The sequence below is a fragment of the Brienomyrus brachyistius genome, chromosome 11 (genome assembly GCF_023856365.1).
Source record: "Brienomyrus brachyistius isolate T26 chromosome 11, BBRACH_0.4, whole genome shotgun sequence".
NCBI lineage: Eukaryota > Metazoa > Chordata > Actinopteri > Osteoglossiformes > Mormyridae > Brienomyrus > Brienomyrus brachyistius.
Window position 1 is genome coordinate 16,372,715 of NC_064543.1, and position 23,701 is coordinate 16,396,415.

Genomic DNA, 23,701 nt, shown 5'->3' on the forward strand with positions numbered 1-23,701 from the left:
TAAACCCTGTAAAAACCATCGGCCCTGACTTCAAAAGATCCCTGAGAAATTTACAAGACTGGTGAAGTATATTGATCTTATTTTAAACTGTTTTTTTGTTCCAGGTCCAGAGCATGTCAGTCTGGATGCTGCTGAGGTCACCCAGCAGACAGGCTCATAATCTTCCACGTCGGTGGAAAGTAACTGATTCACAGAGAGCCCTGTGTTCCTCATTTAAGCCTGTTTGGGGGGGGGGGGGGGGGGGACAAGCAAAAATGTTCCCATGATGCCCTTAAGATGGAAGTGAGATGCTTTGTTCTCTATAGCTACCTGCTAGCTAGGGTTGCCACAAGCTATGCCAGGCTGGTTCCCTCCAGGGTCTCTCCTGGACCCCAGCCCACCTGATAGCCCCTCAAAGCTTCCTAGTGGCCCTCGCAGAATGATGCACCTGCAATTAGCCAAAATCGGGGAAATTTAACTGATCTTGTCCACGAGAACCCAGGACCAGCCCGCGTGTGGCTCTTTCCTAGGGCCCGAGCCGTAATTTATTTCATCCTCCTCCACCACTTCAGCAGGAAGGGTTCCACATGTGGTTCTGAGAAAATAGGTTTGCTTTTGGGGGGGGGGGGGGGTGGACGATGACAAATGGAAGAGAGGTGGGACATTAGATCAATGTCACCGTGATCAATCAAAAGTCGGGAGCCCCATCCAGGCAGCCTCTTTGAAACGGATCTTCGAGACAACAAGGGTCTGGTCCACACCTCTGGGGGGTGGCAGGAAGGAGACGATGGGTATGAGGATCGGCACGAACCCAAACCAAACGCAGCGTGAATCAATAAGGCAAAACAAATACATCATATCTACAATCTTTAGGATTTGGCATTAACACTTTTTCAGGTGTGGGGAAAAAATTACTTCCTCTCGATTTGCTAACTGTCACCCGCACTCCCACCCCCACCACCACAGAATGATATCATCCACAGCCGACGGATTGTGTAAATAACACGGCGTGCTGCCCTGAAAGCGCCACTGACCTTCTCTTTATTAGGGGACCTTGGCACAGAGCACTATCATTTCCCCCACGTGCTTATTACTAAAACAGAGCTCACAGGTGCAGCCAATGCCTCGCTCTCCATCTTAAAGATACAGAGCAGAACATCAGAGCGCACCCCTCCCCCAAACAACATCCATCGGAGCGTATTGGCGTCACTCTGATTCACACCGACGGACATTATAAGCCTGGGGTTCACGGGCCGAGTCACAGTCCATATGTTAATGATGTACGAGTGGGCATTTGGGCCGCTCACAGGGAGTCACTGAGCAACATGGGGGGGGGGGGGAACGTGGGGCGGCTAGAGGCCTGATAACGCACGGGGGTTGCAATGGGTGGCAGGAGAAGAGCAGGCTGCGAGGAGGGAAGGAAGAGAAGGGGAGGCAAGGCAGTGTGAGCCAGGTGTGGAGGGGGAGCAGGTAGGGGAGGGTTTGGTGAAAAGCTGCTAAATTAAAACCCTGCCCTTTAAATCTAAGGTAACCCGAGGAATTTCCCATTTCTTGACCTTTCAGATAAATTTCCATCAATCTCATTTTACGCATGATTATGGATTTAATGAGCGATGGGCAGCATTACCTCACGGGCTAATTCCGCCTCTCCCGCTGCCTGGCTGCTCGCTGCTCGTCTTAACGCTGGAGATGAGGCCCCCTTCGGGACACACGCCGTCTCGCACGCAAAAGAAAATCTGAAAGTTAATTACCGGCATGAGGCAGACGAATCAGAATCAGCCCACTTTCCGGAAATATCTGATCTATTTGCGGCGAATCGTCGGCGCTATATTTGCCTTGCGTTTCTGACCCGTGATCCATGGCTTTTGTTCTCCCATACTTCTCTTCTCTCCTCATATCACCGATCTCCAGATGACACCTCCCTCCTCCTCGCAGAGGAGCGTAAGGGACTCACCTCGTCAAACCCCCCTCCCCCCCGCCTGGCCCAATTTTCATTAACGGCCTCATGACAGGCGAGTTGCCTGCGCTAATTACTTTCCAAAAACACTCACCAGCAAACTACAGCTTAACTCTCTCGCCTACACAATGCCTCTCCGCTCCACATATATTGGATGGGCTCTGACGCGTAAAACATACCACAGCTGGCAGAACCTGTCGGGTGACATGGCGAAGATCAAACACCCCAGATTTGAGAGCGACGGACGGACAGTGAACACGTGACCCTCCTAGGCTCTGAAATACAAGAACAGGGAAGAGAGACCACTGAAGTTATTACTAGTGAAGTTAGTGACGGAACTGTTTAACATCAGAATTTGCGTGGGAGCGGGGATATGTAAAAACAGCATGGGGGGGCAGGGGATCGACCTGGGAACCAGGCATGGCATCGGCTCAGCGGCGATGGATTAGAGCGAGTGTTGTCACCATCGGGTCAAAAGACAGCTGCGAAGAAAGGTGCCTTTGACAGGGATGCTAGACAAAGAGCCCTTTAATCACTGCCTGAGAGAGTCCTGTGAAGCCAGGCTTTGAATATGAACTGATGTGATTTAACTTATAAAGGAGGAATGTCACCTTGGGGCCACTTCCTCTGCTTATCGCACTTCCTGTTTCTCACTGTCCACTTCCACTCCGACTGTCCACTTCCTGCCCCTGACTGCCCATATTCCAGGTGCATCACTAGGATCTTATTCCAGGTGCATAGTAAGGACTTAGCCCTCCCTTTTCATAAATCTCTGACTCTCTGCCCACTTCCTGTTGCCGATTGCCCACTTCCTGTCCCTGACCACCCCTTCCACCAAGAGGAGGAGGAAAACCAAACGTAAGGAGAGAGACAGACAAAACCCACACAGACTTACTGCGCTCTAACAAAATGGCCTAACCCCTCCCGCACTAGCTCCCGCAGGAGGCCACTGGCAGTCAAGCTTGCGATATGCAGGCCTTACCTGGCCAGAGATACCCTATTGTATATGACAGGTGGTGGGGGGGGGGGGGAATCCAAGCCACAGATGGACAAAACATCCAGGCTGAGTAATGAAATTCCAGGGAGGACACATGACCTTTGACCTGCCGTCCCCAGCCGCTCATGTGCTCAGAGGAGCCTTCCATGGGACGGGTTTATTACTGCCAGCCGGTCATATTAAAACAGTGTCATTTTTATAGGCTGCACAGCCTGATTTCATGCGAGATGGGACTCTGGGGTCGGGGCCGGTGGGTAACAGCCACAAGTCTCTGCTGCGGTCTCACATATTCTGGGAAGTCCGCGCTCAAAGACGGTGATATTGCTCCATGAATACGAGCTGTTTTTTTAATCAGAGAGCTACACTTCACCTTATGGTGAGAAGAATACGAGTCAGCTGATTTATATGTTACACACACACGCCATCTTTCCTCACAAGCGAAAACAGCCAGCTTCCACCTTCCTGGGTATAGGATGGTGGATAAATGGGCCCAAAATTAGCACCGCTAGTTTGACAACTTGAGCCAAAACCCTCCACTAGTCACCTGACTGCATGTTGGCATACATGAGACTCCCGGGGGGGGGGGGGGATTTGAGCACCTAGAGACTGAATCCCTGCCCTGGATCCTCTTTAGAGAGGAAGGGCTTCCAAATCAGACATTTCCACAATTGTCACAGGGACTCTTGGGTGTAGCAGTCAGCGAGCAATGATTGGGGGAGGATGGTAATGGGGGGGGGGGTGGCAAGTAATGGAAATTGGTTTTAAATCACTACCCAAGTCCCCTTCAAACAAAGAACGGTTCTGCTAATGAATCCCGGCAGTGCATTCCAGAGAGATCCCAGAGTCGGAGAAAATTCTCCATCCCCGCCACCGAAGAGCAGTCACAGGCTGGGGGGGCTGGGGGGGGGGGGGGACTTCTGGCCATTTCTTGGTTATTTAACACCCAATCTAACTTCAAAGCCGGCGATGGCACAAAGGTCTTTTCAGATCAAGCACAGCAGCTCTCTCTTCCCACCACGAACTGCACAATTAGCCACTTTGGCAGGACAAGAACGACGGAGCGCACGCCACCTTAACTGAGGGGGCCCCACCCATTATCAGTAAGCTGTGGGTTGAGAGGTGTAAAAAAATACAAATAAAAACAGTATAAATGTATATTCTGATGTTAGACTCTTTAGTAGGTCAGGCAGGTTATTTTGAATGCAGGCATTGTGCTTTAGTACAGCATTTTTTTTTTTTTTTAAATAAATTTGCCACAAAATGTAAAAAATTTCGGTCAAAAGATGCTGAGATTCACTGCCCTAAAATAACAATGCAATGAACAAGAGTGAAGACTAACTCTAAAAATGGGAAGGTGGCAGAATTAACCTGTCCAAGTATCAACCAGTGCCAGTAACTGGGAACCAGCAGGTCCTTACTAGAAAGATCTTTATTTGCCATGTACTGTAAACATAGCAGGGATACCAGGTAGGTGCACCCAGGTATAACATGCTAGGCATTCAAATTTCTAAAATTCACTCACAGGATATATACACAGGATAAATTTGTAAGAAAAAACCATTTCTGTGGACTTAATGAATTTAGGAAATTTAATGCAAGTTCTTCACTGGATTACATATAAACTGGGTGAGTTTTGGTTCCTGATTCTGTTAAATCATCTTTAAAACAATGAAAACAGTGAGTTTTGGAATTTTATTCTTCAATTTCATAATTGACAAGCATGTATGCTGAAATTTTACACACACTTTTAACAATAGACTGTCTATGCATGTATTCTAAAGACATTTGCAAGGAGTCTGTCACAATGAACGGTGCAGTGAAAAACTGCAGACTGAGGCCCTCCCTGCGTCAGCGAGCCGCACCTCGAGCGAGTCACTGAGACGGGACCGGGGATCGTTGGCGAACACGACCGCGAGACATATATCACTCGGATGGGGCGGGAGGAGGTCGGAGGGGCCTGCTAATTCACAGCACATGGGGGAGAGAGACCTTCAAACGGTGAGTAGGGCAGGGAGGAATTAAAAAAGAGAGAGAAAGAGAGAGAGAAAGAGCACTAGGGGGGTAGAGAACGAGTCCCCATGCAGCAATAAGCTGCAGCCCCTCTCCTGCACTGGACTCTCGGTAACCTCGCCCACTTCAAGCCAATCCAAGACAGAGTGCAACTAATGTGCTGTTTATTTCTCCCTGAAGATCACGTCCGGGGCCTTCTGAGCACGCAACCTGTCTTTATCTCCTGCACGGGGGCCACGGCACAGGTGGGGGGAGACAGAGAGAGATGTGGGAAGGGGGAGGAGGAGTGGGGGTAGGGCAGGGAGAGGAAGGGGGGTTAGGCTTTCCTGTTGAGTCCCACGCAGCTTCTCCTTGACTTTCTGACCAGAGTCTTAAATGGGCTCTGTCGGGGTGAAACACGTGCACTACTTGCTGTGAGAAAGAGAATCCACTCGTTGCATTAAATACTCAAGCTGACCTATGATTTTTTGTTCAATTTCGGGAATTTTGTCAACAAATTTTTCGAGGTGCTCCCATTATGCTCTGGATCCCATTTAAAAAAGTCAGTAAGTAAACAGTGTATTTATAAAGGGAACCTTTTGACTATGCTGCATGGATGGTAACATCGCTCTCTGGGTGATGATCTCATTTCCTATCCATCCAGTTAGAGAGTTACTTTTCTTTGTTGTCACACATATACTTGTTTGTTTGTTTGCCATGAAACAGGATCAGCTAAAGATGCAGCTCCTATCAGTCTTGCCATCAGGAGCGGCCCAGGATATATGCGTTCTAAGCAGCTGCTTAGAGCCCAGCAACCACCAGGGGGCTCCACCATCCAATCATCCTGTCAGAATGAGAGGGATGATGACAAATGACAACAAGGTTAATCAAAGGTTGCTTGGGGCCCTGCCTGGCTTCCTGGTGCCCATGGTCTCTCATGGATGAAAGAAGCATTACATGGCCCAGACTTACATGCACTAGTAATGGTTCCTGAGTGACCCTATAGTAAGGGGGGGGGTCTTTAATGTGGACACATTGGGGACACTGTGCTCCTCTGAGAAGATTCCTGCCCATTACTCTGGGCGTTTCAAAAGTACACAGAAGCCAGACACTCAGCCACCTCCCTTCCCAAGAGATTAATAAATAAGATATCAAAGAACAGGTTGGGGGGGGGGAATCCATTATGTGGCATGGCAGGTGGAGCGTGACTGGCCCAGAAGGGCTGATGGAGAGGCAGCAGGTATCACCGTGTTCTGGGGTGGTACCGTTAATGAGAGGCGGTGGGGGGTTGGGGGGGGGGGTTATCTGTCGTCGTCACGCCAACTCGGGCCCGCCGATTCGCCACAGCGATGATGAAACCCAGGCAAAAGGTGTCTCACCTAATCGTGCTTCATTTTCTGGCTGTTTATCCGCGACCGCCGCGTTTAAACGGCTGCACCCCTGGCGGGCAGCCACTGCGATTTATTCAGAACCGGAAATTTGCAGGAGTGATATTCAATATCCTCGGGGCCAGATGGGGCGAGAAGAGAATGTTCGACATCAAAGGCCGGAGCACTTCAAAACCTAAGACTAAAGAAGTCCGACATCCAGGCGGCACGAGGACGCTGGCATCACAGGTGGCTTCAGATCTCGGCCACGGTAGATTTCACCGTGCCCCTGAGTCCAACAAAAAAAACACACAGAATTTACGAGACGCATACACCAACTGATCACCTGCCTCACAAGACAGCTGTAAAGTGACAGTGGCCTACCAAGATGCTTATTTTACCATGGACGTTCATCTATGTACTTTTCGTAATCAGAATCTTTTTTGGCACAGAACTAAGACCAGTGGAAATTTGTGTTGCCGCAGCTCGCTACAGTAGGAGACACTGTGACATTAGATAACTAACAACTAGGGCATAAACACAGAAAATAAATACAAGATACAAGATATACAACAGAAAGGAGTAAATGCAACCATTAACTATTAACTTCACTGAAAACAGGCTCTGTCCATAAGCTACAAGCATCTCCTTCGTCACGTGACCTAGCGCTCAAATGAAATTCTCCAAAGGGTGAGTTCACTCAGACATACCTTGGGACGCCCTCAGATCATTCATTGGCATCTAGAACCTCAAAATAAAACCAATCAGCCACTTTTTATTAACTGATGCATCCTTTAACTGATAATGTTTTCATAGCAGTTTTCATTACTTCGGTAACTATGACATCTGAACTAGTATGACACAGTACAGGATTACATGTGGGAGAATCATCCCAGCCGCAGAATCGCCCGGTCAAAGATTATAAATGACTGTTGCTGATGGATGAAGAGAAACATTATGTATTATTAAAATTAATACACCCAGCAGGCTAACAGGGATTTTTCACATTTGAAGTCCGTCTGTCACCTTCAGCAACCGGCTGAAACAAAACGCAGGAAATGATAGGATGCGGATTTTATGTGCAATTCTCATGAATTTGGAAGAAACGTATTAGTAGGGCACCCATAAGCCTGGGGCTGTGTGTGGCTCAAGGGGCTAAGATGCCATGTCTGGGGTCAGAGGGTTGCTAGTTCAAAGCCCAAGGGACAGCAAAGTGTTCGGGCCCCTGAGCAAGGCCCTTAAACTCAGTTACTCCAGAAGCTGTTGAACCCTGCATTCCCCTTTAAAAATAAATAAATAAGTATGTGATTTTGGATAGTGCCCACTAAATAAACCATACACAATAAATACATATTTTATATTTTATATATATTTATACACATAGCAGGCAAATGCACAAAAGTCATGCTGGCTGTCCAGCTCGAGGGCTGCAGGCGTCCTAAGCGGACAGCCCTGCGCTGCGCTAATATTTGGATTTTGGATGCCAAGGGGAAATGGAGACTGTGTAGTCTGCCTCCCAGCACCCCTCCCAAACACCCCTCAACCCCAAATTCAGAGCGGGCCTTCCCCAACGATGCTGACATTGATAGATTCTCAAGGGCAACGTGAGCGTATAGGTCCAAGGCCCAGTCCTGGGCTGCGAAAAACACTCATCGGGTCAGTGTTGCCTTTCTAACGTGGGACACGTACAAGACTTCTTTCAAAAATTAAGAATTCACATCCTTTTTTAAAGGAACAGACACCAAAGACCAAAAAAAAGTGAAATCCCTTGAGAGCTTGCTATTAACATTCCCTCTAATGTCTGCCGGGCTAGGAAAAGAATTGGTTTTTACGCCAGGAAAAAAATATGACAATGATATTAATTATGGAAGAACCACTCAGTTCATTAACTGTGAACTGGGAAGACGGCTACACAGCTCAGATTCTTCAGAAAAGCTTTTTGGTGTCCACCGCATCATCCATTAGACACCTCTAAATGTACTGTATATGGCATTAAATGCGATCAAAGAGCAGAAAAAGTGAAAAGTCACCATGTGGCATGTCATCCTACCCTCCTGTAACCAATGGCGACAGCTTCTCTTTCTTAAAGGCTCTGAAAACGGAATAGCAGGACTTGAACAATGGCTGAACACGATTGTCCAGATGGGCCCCTTGGCTCTGCAATTAATCGTTGATTAGGACGGTTTCAAAACTAGGTGAGATTGAATTCCTAGGAAGCCTGAAATCTCAAGTCGTTTCATCTATTTTTGTTTTAAATACACACACACACACACACACACACACACACACACACACGAAACTGATCAAATGTGTGCTGGAATTCAGAAAAATGACCCAAAACCATTCAGTATAAACCCAGGCGAGTCCTCTGGCGGCCCAGAATGCACTGCATGGTCTGCCGTCAAAAGAATCAAGCCGCGGCCCATTTAGCCACACGCGGTATGGATTTAATTATCGCCATCTGCTGGCTCCAGGCTCCTGCGCGTCTCCCATCCGCTGCACATTCTTCAGAAATCCAGTAGCCCCCTCCTTACACATTTGTAAACGCTGTTGACTGTGGAAGGCGGCCATGTTTGCCCACACTTCCCGGCCATCCGACGACCTGCTCTAATTACCTACAGCTGCTCGTGCCCTATCTGCTTTCCTTGGCTCGCTTCATCAAACACGGCTCCTATTTTCAATGTAAATTACAGATTTGTAACAGACTAAATAAAAAGTCAGATTGTTATTGGAAGCAACACGGGCCACTGTGCAATAATGATATTCAGAGTTTATTTTACGTGACAATTATCCTTTCTTCTGGTGTCCATCCAGCCCTGAGGGCCAGTGCTTTTCATTTCTTCTCTTGCCTGCTCGTTCCTTGCATCTGGGGTCTCGTTCAGAGTCCTTTCCCAGATCACAGATACCCCCCCCCCCCCCCCATCCCAAAACTTTTTGGAAGGGCGTTTCCGACACGATACTGACCAAACGAGGGACCGAGCACGGCTTCAGATATTCACTTGCACCACCATGCTGCAGCCAAGGGGTCTGATGTATATATCTGTGTTTTTCAATTATTCCTGCTGTCTGCCAAAAATAAAAGTGAATGGCTTCGATGTATCCACACAAAAAACGAGGGCGACGCATCTATACACGCATTTCTGTCATTTGTTTGGAGGGGCCCAGGAGAGTATGCATGTAGAGTAGAGCATGACCTGCAGTGCTGCATGCAGGAGAGCATCCAATGCAACAAATGCAGCACACCCTGGCCCGTTTGGCTGTGCTCGCCCCTTTGAGGGTGCAGCGATCTTGAAATTAATACTTTATTCACCATTCGCACAAGTACATAGAAATGATTAATTTTAGTGTGTTCCATTATACTCTCTAACTCAAACATATATACAAAGCCATATATACATATATATAAAAGCCATTTATCTGTCACTCTTCCGGCATTTTCTTGGAGTTAAAGGCCTTCCTCACAGGCCCAATGACAATGTGACTATTCAAACCAACAACCTTCTGATCACTGACAAAGAACCCTAGCCTGCAAAACTGCACACCGGCCCTTCCTGCGCAACTTTCTTTGTGGTTATTGTGTCAGGTGGCCTGAAAAGGCACCATGAGTGACACACCAGCCAGGAGAGAAAGTGACAGAACAGACACAACAGCGTGAAGTTCCTGCATACAGTCTGCAGAGCAGAGCTCAGCCTGGAAACTCCCAAGATTCATATTTCATCACAAAGTAGATGGAAGCGGCTTGGAGGAGCCTCTGCGCCTGCATCACAGATGAGTATTAAACCCAGCAGAGCACAGACAGTATGGCTTTCATTTGCCATCTCGAGTGGCTAGATCTAATGGGGAATTCCACTAGAAATCAGATCATTTCAAGTGTTGTCTGGCCTGTCCACTGGAGTGGGAACACATTCTGAATAAATACTTATTCTGTGCATTAACTAATGACAAAAATGTGCATTTTGTGTGCGGCTCCGAACTGGGATTCGTCCATGATGCTGAGCACCCTGAACTTTTCTGAAACACAAGCTATTTGTGGAGAATGTTGGAATCGGGAGCCACAAAGGGGAGGATATCATCCATCCATTCATTGATTTCCCCAGTACAGGCTTACAAAGATGCAAGAATCTGCATAGAGGAAATGTTTTTAAAGTGGCAGAAATCAGGGGTGCCAGCAGGTGCTGACACAGAGCTTAGGGAATAAATTGTAATAAATGATAATTTTACTATCTGTGAATTCCCATTATAAACTGAAAAATAAGTGTCTCCTGGCAAAAATCTAAATTTGGGGGGGGGGGGAGAAGACAGTTCACAGTATATGATGCAACATTTTAATTATAAGCTTATGAATAATGAACAAAATGAACTTTAAAATTAAGTTTCAGTTTTTTTTTTTGAATTTCACATTTAATCTTAGCTCTCATTAAAAACTCCAAGACTCTTGGAGTGAATGGTACGCATTTCTTAACATATTTAATATCCAGTGTTATTCCGCAGAGTCAAGTACCCAAACCGCCAGTGTTGTTTCATGTGCTGGGTGAAGCCAATGTAATGTTGCAAAATTTTATGAAAAATAAGCAAAACGCTTCTGTAAAGGTAAGAATTTGTAAGCACAGATCATTTGAAAGAAAAGATTCAGTGATAAAATGTCAAAGTTAAATCAAAACATCCACACTGACACATTCCTCAGCTTGTTACCTCCGACTCAGGCGATGAATCGGGAGGTCGGACGTAAAACCAGCCTGATTTAATAGAACAGAATCAGCCTAAAGCTGCCCTTCTGCAGAGCGAATGATTAAAACATCAAGCCTGGTATGAGGGGGGAAAACCAGCACAGTCTTTCTCTCTGAAAGGCTGCTGAATCTGAGATGTTTTCAGGAAGGTGCCAGAACAGGGACCCTGGCTGTGGGTGAAGACTCGGAGTAGATTTGCATGTCTAGGTCATCAGAAGGGAGTCTGAGGAGTCCCTCAATCACATACTGCTTGAGCAGGCCAGCCTGGCGGAGAACTCAAGTGAACTTTACCCAGAAGCACTATCACCATATTTAAAGCCCTTCCTCCTCATTCATTACAGGGAAGAAGGTAGAAGTAACAGGCATACTGATCACCTGACTTTGACCAGTTTTGTGTGAAATCAATCATAAGTGTAAGGAACTTGCTGTCATTTTAATTCAGAGTTAATTCTGCTGCTATAACAGCAGCTGCGGCTAAAAATGCGACAGCAGCGTCGCAACCAGGCTGCAGCAGCATGATAGAAGGAGCACAAAGTGCTGGGAAAACTTCACAATGGCAAATGACTCCTATTAAAACAAAATCATAGACAGGGCGGGTGAGAGATGCACTGTGTCCCAGTGAAATTCTCCCTGCAGATTTAAAAGTAATAAACCCAAAAACTGCAATTTAAGACATATCAGAATAGAACCAGGAGAAAGATACTTTCTAAAAGTCTGTTCTTCTTATAAAAGACCAAGGTAAGTTCACAAACATTTTAAAAGCCGCAAAGAAAGTTTCAATGTACATATATATTTATAAAAGAGAGATATTCGCATACAGTAGTAGATGATTGGGAAATTTCCAGAAAAAGAAGTTAATAGTCCTTCCGCATGCTGGTCCAAGGTGCCATATTCCCCCAAATTACACCCTGTAAAACTATCCTTGGCAAATTGTCCAGTGAGCAGGGGGAGAAAAAACATTTCAGCCAGCAGAGTCAAATGTTTATTTTAATAAGAGAAAAGGAGCACGGTGTTGTGCAACCTACAACAACCTCAGCTTCATGCTGGGCCCCGTCTGGAGAACTGACACTTCCCAGCCGACATCTGAGGAACCCGGTGTGGGAGACCAGAGCAGACAGAGGTTTGTTTTCCCTGATCTGTGGAACAAACAGACCATCCCTCATGCAATGCTGCAGGAAAAGCCGCTTCTGGATCCTGGGATCTAGAAACCAGCGTCCCGTGCCTCAGCGCAATAAATTAAATTGCTGTTTTAATTGCGGTCTCATTCTGCGGCTTTTGGCAGGACAAAGGGATCTATGAAATGCACATACCACCCCACCCTACTATCCCCAAAAAAAATCCACGGGGTGATTAATTACCAGTCTGGAAGATATAAACAGACCACATTGGGGGGGGGGTAAAAGGCCAGCGAGCGGGGCCCTCCGTATCTCAGTGGGGTGCTTTCATTCCAGGCCGTACACTAATTCAAACAAGACCGTGCTGCTGTCCAGCCCGGACAGGCACACAGAGAACACTAACCCTGCCATCTCCATTACCTTTCGTTTGGCTTTCGCTAGGCCAGTAACCCCAGCTATTGGTCCACACTGTTTAATGAAAAATAATGTTCGGTTGCTTTGATTGTCAAGCATTTTGAGTACCAACACATTTTTTTGATTCCTCCCCCCCATGGATCACAGAATTGATATGCAACACGTCAACCTCACCATCTCATCTAATACCTCATGTAAACCTTTAGCTGTTGGCCGTCCATACCTCTGCTATGGATAAAGGGTCATTACCCTCCTTCACAATGCCACTAACTCTCCTCTTTCTGTGTGTCACGAGTGTGCAGGAGGCAGGCGGTCTCACCGTCCAGCCAATCACCAGCCTCGCCCCGCCCCCCCCAAGACATGAAGGAAAGGCGCTTAAGCATGTTGCACTCTATATGTATACTATAAGTTGAGAAAACAGGGACTGTGCAGGATTGAAACCGGCCATGTTGCAGACTAATCTAATATCCCCCCGAACAGGCGGCCCCCTGGAGGAGTCTGGGCCCCCCCAAGGCCTGACAATCCAAGACGAGGCGTGTGAAACATCAGGCACACATTTAGCAAACGTATCGCTGAAGCTGGCAAGACACTCGTGCCAAGCCAGGGGCCATGGAGAGACCCTCAAGGCATGCCCCCCCCCCCCCCCCCGCCGCCACCCCCACCGACTCAATTCAACAACAAACAAAAGGGAGCGCTTTTCACGTCACTCATTTCCTGTCAACGAAGACAGATGTGAGCATTCAGTGTTTCCACAATAATGGTAATACATCAGCCCCCCAATTAGTGACATCGCACGCTCAATTAGGTTTTCCACAAACAGGAAGCATGCCAAGTGTCTAGAGAGCAACTCCACCCATTGCATAAAACATCATGAAGAAAAAAAAAAACTTTAGTTTCTGGCACTGTTAATAAATGATTATAATGTTTTAGTGTAAAAGTTTCCAGCTCTGAAATTAATCTTGTCTATTGGGTATTCTCTCCTTCATCCAAAACCACAGACCAATTGGGGGGTGGGAATTACAGTACTCATGTTGACATTATGCTTGCAAAAGGGCCTTGACACACAAGAGGGCCGAGTCCGAGAACCACAATGGGCACAGAACCGAAATTCCACTCCGTACCATTATCGCTCAATGAACGGCGACTTACCTATGTAAGGTGGGCCCAGCTCTGCTCACACACCCAGCCACCCCCCCTCTGACTGTGTCCCCTGGGGGCCTCTATGCCCACACAAACCTCTCGTACTCTCTACACCCGCCAGTCAGAAAGATATGGCGCTGAGAAGACACCTACATCCAGCATGTTGGACAGGGCATCAAACCCGACTGAGCTTCTGGGAACTGAATCCATCCAGCCACAAGACGTTTAACCTCATCACTGACTGCCGCCTGCATATTTACGGCACACTTTCAGCATTCCGCAGACCCCTTTATCCAAAGCGACATACATTTTTTTTCTGAGAAAGTAGAGTCAGACAGTCCCTAGAGCAACTGGTGGTTAAGGGTCTCGCTCAAGGATCTAACGATATCATCACTGTGGCGACTCCGGGATTTGAAGCAGCAACATTCTGATCACAGGCACAGCATCCTAACCCGGGTTTTATATTGGGGGGGGCTGGTGCAATAAACACGTTAACACACTTTCAGGGTTACAGCGCCCGTCGGCCCTTTTCTGAAAATCAAACCTACTGCTGTTCTGATGCTGAAAGCTCACCATCCGTTCCATTTCATTCCGCAACGTCGGGATGATGCGGAACGGCACAGGTGCAGGGGGAACAGAATCACACCTGGGCCTCCAGCTCCGCACTCCCCGGACCCTGGCTCAGCGACCCCCCCCTTCCCCCACCCACCCCCACCCCCACACCTCACACTCCCTAGTATGAAATAAAACATGATGAAATGAGGCCTGGAGACATAAATTCAGAGATGGAGCATCCCGCCCCCCCCACTCATGCTTCAAGGTGGCGGATGAGTTTTTACTCACTATATTTAATTATCCCGCACGCCACCATCGCCCTCTGCCCTTGCTGGCGGGGCTGCGGTCCCACAGAGCAAGCGGTGTAATTTAATAAAGCCCATTTTAGAGGAGATTTGATTAAAAAATTAAGCTGCCGTGATGCCCCCCCCAGGATGGAATCCAATATTTCACATTATGTACATTATGAACATTATCGAAGAGAAATTATCACCGCAGGAAAAATGAAAGCGTTCCATATGAAGGCGTGATGACAGAGGCCCCTTGGAGGGGGGGGGGGGGGGGGAGAGAGAGGGGGCTAAACGACCAGAAAGAAAAAATACCATATGGGACACTATTTAAAAGGGACGGTCTCCATAACGGCCAACACATCCAACACAAGCCTGGAGGCTCAACCAAATGGTGTCGATGTCTCAAATGTTGGCATCCTGCACCTGCTCACACACAGAGATCCGAGTCTCCCTGCAGTCGTCACGCAGTCTCCGGAAGTCCCCCCCCCCGCCCGCCATGGCCGGTTCTCACGCCATCCGCACAACCCCCCCAAAACGTGGCATACATGCTACAAGCTTAGTGTTAAATGCCATTTAGGTATCATCTCTTAGCAGAAGCAACATAATCCCAGCAATTATATAGCCTGGAAATTACAATGTGAATCTAGTCGGGGGGGGGGGGGGGGGGTAGGGTATGGTGGGATGGGGATGGGGGGGGGTTAAAGCAGAAGTTATTGATTTGAAAATGAAAAGGCGAATTCTTCAAGGTTAAAGCCACTCCATCCTCATTAGGGGCCGTCCTTGAGAGGTCTCGCGTCAGAGCCGTCATGCAGGGGCGAGAGCCTTGTTTTAATGAAGGTGAATGTAATGGGATTTAATGTGACTGGAGGCGACAGAGCAGCAGAGATGTGGTTTTAACAAAGAGCGCAGGCATGAGGCCAGAGCACTCAGCATGGGGGTGTTCGGTCTCCCATCTCACCCGCATGCTGAGAAGGGGGCTCTGGGGGCTCCACACGCACACCACGCCCTCCCTGTCATCTCAGCGCCTCACCTCTGCTCGTCCTGCTATATATTAAGCACACATATCAGATATACACCCATATATATTTCATTATATATTTCAGGCGGTGTCGCGCAATTAATCTTGACAGCGTGACATCGCTCCGCGGTTCACGGCTCCCTGTCTGGCCCTAAAGGAAGCGGCCGCACTTAGGAGTGGCCCCAGAAGAGAGCATGTGCAGACCGTGAAGCCGCAGCGAAGAATCCCCCCCCACCCCCCCCCCCGGATCGGATGTCACAAAGACGTTCGCTAACGCTCACGCAAGAAAGCTAGCTAGCCCCAGCCGCGGAACGACACGCAAACACAAACCAGATTTATTTGGGATGAAGCCTGTCTAGGAATGGAGGGAAATGTGCAGGCGCGAAACTGGGAGTCAGGGCGACCGATGTTCATCGGCACGAAAATGGATGTTTCGCGTTGTAGGTGCAGAGAATCAGTATACCACTTGGGATATCGCCACTCTTTTGCCTGGACGGCGCTAAAGGCAAGACGTTTACATTATTATCCTGCATTAAATGCGTAGAGCTAGCAGACTCTGCTGGCCCCGACACCCGTTCCTCCTACAACCATCAACCCTCATCTCAAATGCTGCTGACCATCGGCACGAGTTACCCTTAAGAGCCCCCCGATGCCTTAAAGCACTGAAAACAGCCTGTATCACCCCCAAAGACAAAAACCCGTTTTCCATCCCTGCTACACGTGTGCCCATCACAATGCCCCCCCACAGTCGGCGACAGGCCTGGGTCACAGCGACACGGACAGAACATGCACCTGTGAGACCGGACCTCAATACTCAGTCCTGTCCTGTCTTGCTTTGTCTGGATATTCTTCTACCCCCTGGTTGTTCAAATATGGGAACCCTGCAGAAGTGCAATGGGTGCTATAATTATGATCTCCAGTTCAATGTAGTGCCCGACTACATTACTTACTTTGAAGCCCGAGGTGGTTATTAACAAAGGGAGGTCATTTTCAGGCAGTCTAGATTGCCCACTGTAAAAGTGTGTTAATCACCATCCAATGCATTCATGTGATTTCCATGTAAAATCTAACTTTATCATTTTCAAGCTGTAAATACATCATTTTCAGGAGATAAGGCTTAGTAAGAGTTAGACTGGAAGCTTAAATAAAGGTCAAAGCAACCTACGGGTCAAGTAGAGGGCACATAAACACAGCTGTGACATTACCCATAAGCACATGTAGGCTAATTAACGTGCAGGGTTGCCTCCCCTTCGCCTCTGATCGCCTGCCAAGCGTAGCACATGCGGGTACCAAGCTCTGGAGTGTAATGAGAACACGGGCCAACCGAAGCCTGCACCCAGTGCACATTTCCAGAACCTCTAGGAGCAGGTAGGTAACACCGACTGGGAGGAGGTTATGCTGATCTGAAACACGTTTACGGTCATGGGCTCAAGAGAGCTTGCCGTCGCAATTTACGGAACACCCACAATACAGCTGAACTATAACCAGAAGCGGGTCACTCGCTACTTTACTTTGATGTCACACCCCTCATCGTCATCAGCTAATGCCTTACTTCATGACCACACAATTAAACGAGTCAGAAACACACCATTAAAAATTTACATGTGCTTTAAATTCTAGTTTTTTATGAGTAGCATTTCATTCATTTTTCATAACTCCTGTTTATGTTTATTGCTGTTTACTTTTCATGACTGCAATCTATGGGAATACCTGCCACTGACTTTACGAAACATGCGTTTATACTTGGAGATGGAATACCTGCCGATGATTTTTCGTAACTGCCGTTTATGCTTACAGATGAAATACCTGCCCTTGATTTTTTTAGAATAGCCATTTATACTAACAGATGAAATACCTGTTTCTTGATTTTTCATGACTGCAATCTATGCTTACAGCTGAAATACCTACCAATGACTTTTCAAAAGACATTTATACTTAGAGATGAAATACCTGCCATTGACTTTCTGTAACTGATGAAATACCTGCCATTGACTTTCTGTAACTGATGAAATACCTGTCATTGACTTTTCATAACTGCCATTTAAACTCACAGACGAAATACCTGCCGTTGATTTTTTATAACTGCCATTTATACTTACAGATGAAATACCTGTCATAAATTTTTCATGACTGCGATCCATGCTTACAGATGGAATACCTGCCACTGACTTTTCGGAACTGCCGTTTATGCTTACAGAGGAAATACAGGCCATTGAATGATTCTGGTTCTCCAATTCAGTGCCATCTTCCTGAAATACAACTATAATCTCACCAAGGCAGCACTGAAAATACACAAAAAAGCATGATTTAGGGAAATTTAATAAATCACTGTAGTCTTGTTTATCTATGAATTTCGAAATCCCCGAGTTTGGGCTAATAAAGCCGCACAAGCAAACGAAATGAAAACAAACCTGCCTTGGATAATAAGAGAACTTTTGAACCAAAACACCCTCTAATTTGGACTCAGGCTTACCCTGAAAGCAAGCCCCTCTTTTTCCAAGAAGTCGGCTTTAATTGCGGCAGGAATAAGGGGACCTTGTCATATCTGGTAAATTTTTCATAATTGCTAAATGGCTATGATCGCAATAAAACAAGCAGCATTGTTCCCACATCTGCTTCTTCCATTTCATCCCTGACTTTCATTGAAAATGTCTGTAATCCCTCAAACATGACTAATGGGAAACATTAAGGACAAGTTGGGGAGTGAGTGGTTTTAATTAAAAAGCAGCTCGGGGGCGGCCCCCGACTGAAGGATTTCCCATCGTCTCTCCTGAGGAGGCTGGCCGCGAGTCTCGCTTTCTTCGGCCATCTGCACACGGCGACCCGCCAGAACGTGCCAGGGACGCTCACAGGAAGAGCCGTGACCAGTTATTGGGCTGGTCAAAACTGCGTTTTTCCCAGTAAACCCGTATCACTGGCAGGGTCACCCATGACAGAGGGGAGCAAGGGGCCCAGACACTAGGGGGGGGCTATGATTGTGTGAGCTTGGATAATGGTATCCTTGGTTTGGGGCAGGGGCATTTGGTTGAAAATTTTAGGGGCTCTGTTATTTGTTTCAGTGGCCCTGGTCATAACTGAACATTGTGGGGTGGTGATTGTGAGGGGGGGGAGCAGCGTCAAAACCCAGTGAGGAGCTGGAGAAACATTACTGGAAAAAGCCAAAAACCAGGCTCGTTAGGTGAAGATAATGAAGGTGAAATTCATGGGCCACAGAGGCATGTGGAATAACTCTGGTCATATAACAGCCGGGTGTGTTGGCAGAGAAACACTCTACATAAAAGCACATGTAGCACCCCCCCCCCCGCCCCAGCGAGGGCCATGCACTGCACTTCAATCCCACACAGAGGGCGGATCCCTCACACTGGAATGGCTCATGACCTCGTTCTGACGACCTACCCCCTCCACACACACACACACACACACACACACACCCCGCCCCGGCTCTGCAGTGAGCCAGAACGCATCGATAGAGGAAACCGGCAAAGCACTCCGAGCATCTTTTTCATGGTGACCCATGAACTGTAAAAAGGGGTATTTCCACATGGGGCTAATCACCATAGCAGATCCAGGTTCTGGGAGAAATCAAGTCAAGACAATGCACTTCTGTACAAAACATTCGAGAAATTACTCAACGTCTCCCTTTGATGGTTTCGCCCATTGCCTGCTTCTCAAAAAAGAAAAAAAAATGGCCTTCTTAGAGAACTCACATCTTATACTGCTCAAACAGTGACTATGACCTATTAAAGCGATTTAAAGCAAACCCTGACCCTGTAATTGGGCCGTGCAGACAAAATGATTGTGTCCAGATGATGGGCTTCTCTGTCACGTTAGTCAAAACACTCATAACACAGTTTGGGATCCTAAACTTTGATTCCAAACCCGCTGTTCGGGTGGTAAGAGGCATTATCAGCCTTACATGTGTTAGTCACGCACTGCGTTGAAAATGTCCCCCGGGAATGTTCTGGTAAGTGATCTAAACCTGTCCATTCTCCTCTTGGCCAATTTTCAACAGCTCAGAAGGGTGTTGGGTGTAATTATTTCAGGAAACGGAGAACTGTACAAAATGCATACAAAATTAACTGCCGGGTGGTAGGGCAATGTCTTTGATCAGAATTGTAGACAAACAATGGAGAAGACAATTCCACAAAACCATCAGGCAGCACTAACATTAAGCTATGACTAACACATGGTATAAATAACAACATACTAATATAAAATATGAGTTTTGGTAATCTGACATTTGGTAATCCGCGACTGCCAAGACTTCTTCATGTAAGCGTTGTGTCAACATGTGAATCTGATCAGTGACTGTCACTTACGGTTTTTGAGCCAAGAATCATCACATTTTTCTTAGGTGCGGAGCAGACTAAATATTTCTGCTCAGCATCCATAACGGTTAATCTGTAATAAACGTTTTCCTGAATTAAGAAAATTTCATGTGCATCGGCACTTACAGTGTCATCAGTATTCAGCAGTCTTGTAATTTATTTTAATCCCAATTAAACCGTGATCAATGCGTCAATTCGTCTGCCATCTGTTAGGCCAGGGTCACTGAGACCCTGGAGCCAATCACAGACCACATGGCATGGACCAGGGATGGGATGCAAATCCTCCACAGAGAACGAAGCTGAGGTCACCCTCCGAATATGTAGACTGTAAGCATATGAGCATTTTGTGTTTGACAACCCATAATACATAAATATATAATGTGATATGTTGACAGTTTTGGACAACGGAATATAAAGAGAGGTGGACTCGGGTAGAAACGTACATTCATGGTGTCTAAAGGTCCGATGTCACTGATTCTATAAGCCACCCGCCGTGGTATCAGACACGATGACCTTGGGATTGTTATATCACTCAACCGTGAACGCCCATGCGTATTACAGGGAGCTAAATAAATCTTCTGGCTAATAACATATACTTTGCGGGGGGAAAAATATTATAAGCAGAGGCTTCTGGGAGATCAAAGAGGGAGATGTTATTGTTTTTACTAGCGGAGCACTGAACGTGACCTTCCGAACAGGGATGCTCGTCGGCCTGCAGAATGCTGAATATGGAAAAGCTCCGGTGACAGCAGACGGATGATTTAGCGAATCAGCAATTCATTCCCCACAGTGGGTCCTCATTAAACTGGCTGTGTTGGCCTGTACAGGGTGTTCTTTCCCCAGCGTGTACGGACGGGGGGGGCACAGAGCCACACTACCAACAAACAGCGGTGACAAGACTAACACCTACGTCGGCCCCTAGTGGCACTCCTGCTCTGCTTCTCAATTTCTTCTTTTTTTTTTTTTTAAAGAGCACTGAGTCGTACCCGAGGCCCCGCCCACTCGCAGCAGGCTCTAGCTCAGCCTCTTTCACAGACTCCTGGAAAAGCCATCGGACCGAACCGGACCGGCCCGGCATGGGGCAGCCGCCGGTCTTGGCTGCGTCCGTGACAGGCCTTCTCCTGGAGAGCTCGCCCCCGTGATAAATGACTACCTTTCCGATCTTTATTGCTGCACTAAATCATATGCCCGCCACGCTTTTAAAACCAATTTGAGCTGTTTTTTATTTTCCCCTCCCCCCTTTATTTGGAAGAAAACTACAAAGACCTTTTTTTCCTTAAAAGACGAACTCCCTTTTTTTTTTTTTAACGTGAGGTGGGTAAACAGGCTCTCATTTGCAGCTTCATGGTTCCGCAGGACGACGGCAGGTGCAGACGGCCTCTGCTTCCCTTGTCCGCACACCCCAAGCCCTGGAGATGGGAGATCCCCTACCCCTGTCTGATGCCCTCACACACCCTCATCCTGACCAAGCGTTTAACGCCAAGAGAGATTCTGGGTTCACCCTGAGCGCGTATCTGTCAGATCGCTGTTCTGGGAGCTGCAGCTACTCTGCGGTTGAGTAGAGGCAGCCTCTCCAAGCTTAATCTGAAGAAACACGCCGAAGTGTCAAAGAGAAAACAAGCTGACAGGCAGACGACTGCATCTGCCATGTCATCCTCTCACCACCAACGCTGATCCGCCAGCCCGCTGCATCTCCCCCAAGCGCCTGTGGTTTTGCAAGCATTTCCTCATCAGGCCTAATCTACCATGCATGGTTCCAGGCCCCCAAATGTGAATCACTCCAAAATGGAAATATCAGTCTCCTCCCCCCACCGATATATTCTCATCGCCATGGCAGCTCTGCTTGCTAGATTCCAGGCAGCTTTGCCTGTGGGTGTCACAGCTGTCCAGTTTACTGTCACCCTAGTTCACATCATAATGATGACTTTTGATAGGCTGGTGTAAAATCGAGGCCCCACCCACTCGCCTCCCTTTTTATGAAGTGGGCGTGGCCTCATCCCACAGCTACCTGTAAGCTAGCGGTTGCCAACCTGGGAGGGTGGTTGCTGGGGGGGTAAGCATTCCACGTGCCATCCTGGAGGGGTATTCATGATGGATCAATAGTCCAGCCCGCCTTCATGGTCAGGAGTGCAGCACGAACCAGCAACTGCCAAAGCCAACGATGCCTACAGCTGCACACTTCACAGAGACACTCGTTTTGATATACTGCAGCGTGTTTTCATGAATCAGCTCTGATTTCAGTGGATAGCCAGGCTGAGCAGCTTCCAGCACACCTGTAGAAAGTAAATTCTGCAGTCCTGACAGGGAGGATTTAACTCCATGCTGCTGACGTGATGTTTCCCCAAGCCAAGAGTCTCGCTCTGGTGGCCAGTGGGACGTAGCCTTTGACACCCAAGAGGCTGTGGTGAGGCCTATCAAAAACTCCGTCTGGCTTTAATTTTTCTGTGTTTTTCATGCTGTGGATTTTTTCCCCCCACATTCTTTTCTACTAACAGGGCACGGTAATGTGATGTACTCTGTCTCCCTCTAGTGGAAATTTTGATTTTCACATCCTCTGCTTCTATGAAGCATGAATGTTGATTTGTTTTTCCTTTCCCTCAAAGAAAGAATAAGTGCAATAACAAACAGGGAAAAATTGGTTTCTCCGAGTAATTAATCAGCTGAATTATTAAAATATGTTTGTGATTCACCTCCACCAAGACTGCATATTTTGGCAATGCAGAGTGTTCTCTGTTCCAGGTAAGTATTTTTTCCCCATCATAATTAGGCCGTTATGTTTGGCATCCCATACAGAGACTGTATGCCTGCGGTTCCATGCATCTCTGGGCAATCTCCCAATTACCAGTGCTCGCTACCTAGCTACGGGATGCTTGGATTCTAATGGTTTTTTTTAGTCAAGGACAACCCATCTGACACCATCCATCAGACTTAATAAATGTCTGGAAATCGCTGCCAAAAATAAAACATTTTGATCAAACGCTGATGTTCCATCTAAGACTATGCTTACCTAATCCCTGCACACCACATCAGTAAATTATAACCTGCTCGTATTCACCTCCTGAACCACTGGAAAAGGCCTTTCATTTTTTGAAGGTTTGGCACAAAAAACAAAAATTTTAAATCAGTTCCAGCTGGAAGGGTTTCAGACTTGCGTGCTTTCCAGAGATTCCACTAACTTGCTCTCCTTCTTGGTAAACACCTCAGTTTGAGATCATCTCTCTAATCATGGGCCTGCAGAATGTTCGGTCACTCCAGTTAGCCATAGCATGTCGCTAACTAGTGCTGCTCCAAGCCCATGTGGAGCCCTAGGGGACCTTTATCGCTGCCAGGCAGAAGGGCGAGCAGGCCGCAAAGACACCAGAGGCCGAAGGGCGAGCAGGCCGCAAAGACGCCAGAGGCCGGAGGGCGAGCAGGCCGCAAAGACGCCAGAGGCCGGAGGGCGAGCAGGCCGCAAAGACGCCAGAGGCAGAAGGGCGAGCAGGCCGCAAAGACGCCACAGGCCAGAGGGCGAGCAGGCCGCAAAGACGCCACAGGCCGGAGGGCGAGCAGGCCGCAAAGACGCCACAGGCCGGAGGGCGAGCAGGCCGCAAAGACGCCAGAGGCAGAAGGGCGAGCAGGCCGCAAGGACGCCAGAGGCCGAAGGGCGAGCAGGCCGCAAAGACGCCACAGGCCGGAGGGCGAGCAGGCCGCAAAGACGCCACAGGCCGGAGGGCGAGCAGGCCGCAAAGACGCCAGAGGCCGAAGGGCGAGCAGGCCGCAAAGACGCCACAGGCCGGAGGGCGAGCAGGCCGCAAAGACGCCAGAGGCCGAAGGGCGAGCAGGCCG

At 47.8% G+C, this 23,701-nt stretch overlaps 1 long non-coding RNA gene across 1 annotated transcript in view; it reads right to left on the bottom strand.

The window, feature by feature from the left end:
• LOC125752003 (uncharacterized) overlaps positions 1-23,701 on the bottom strand; it is a 65,558-nt gene that overhangs the window by 16,586 nt on the left and 25,271 nt on the right. Inside the window, exons 3-4 of the long non-coding RNA XR_007400828.1 lie at positions 2,116-2,211; positions 1,607-1,715 (exon numbers count right to left, since the gene is read on the bottom strand). This is a non-coding gene — a long non-coding RNA (uncharacterized LOC125752003). The remainder of the gene's footprint in view (positions 1-1,606; positions 1,716-2,115; positions 2,212-23,701) is intronic.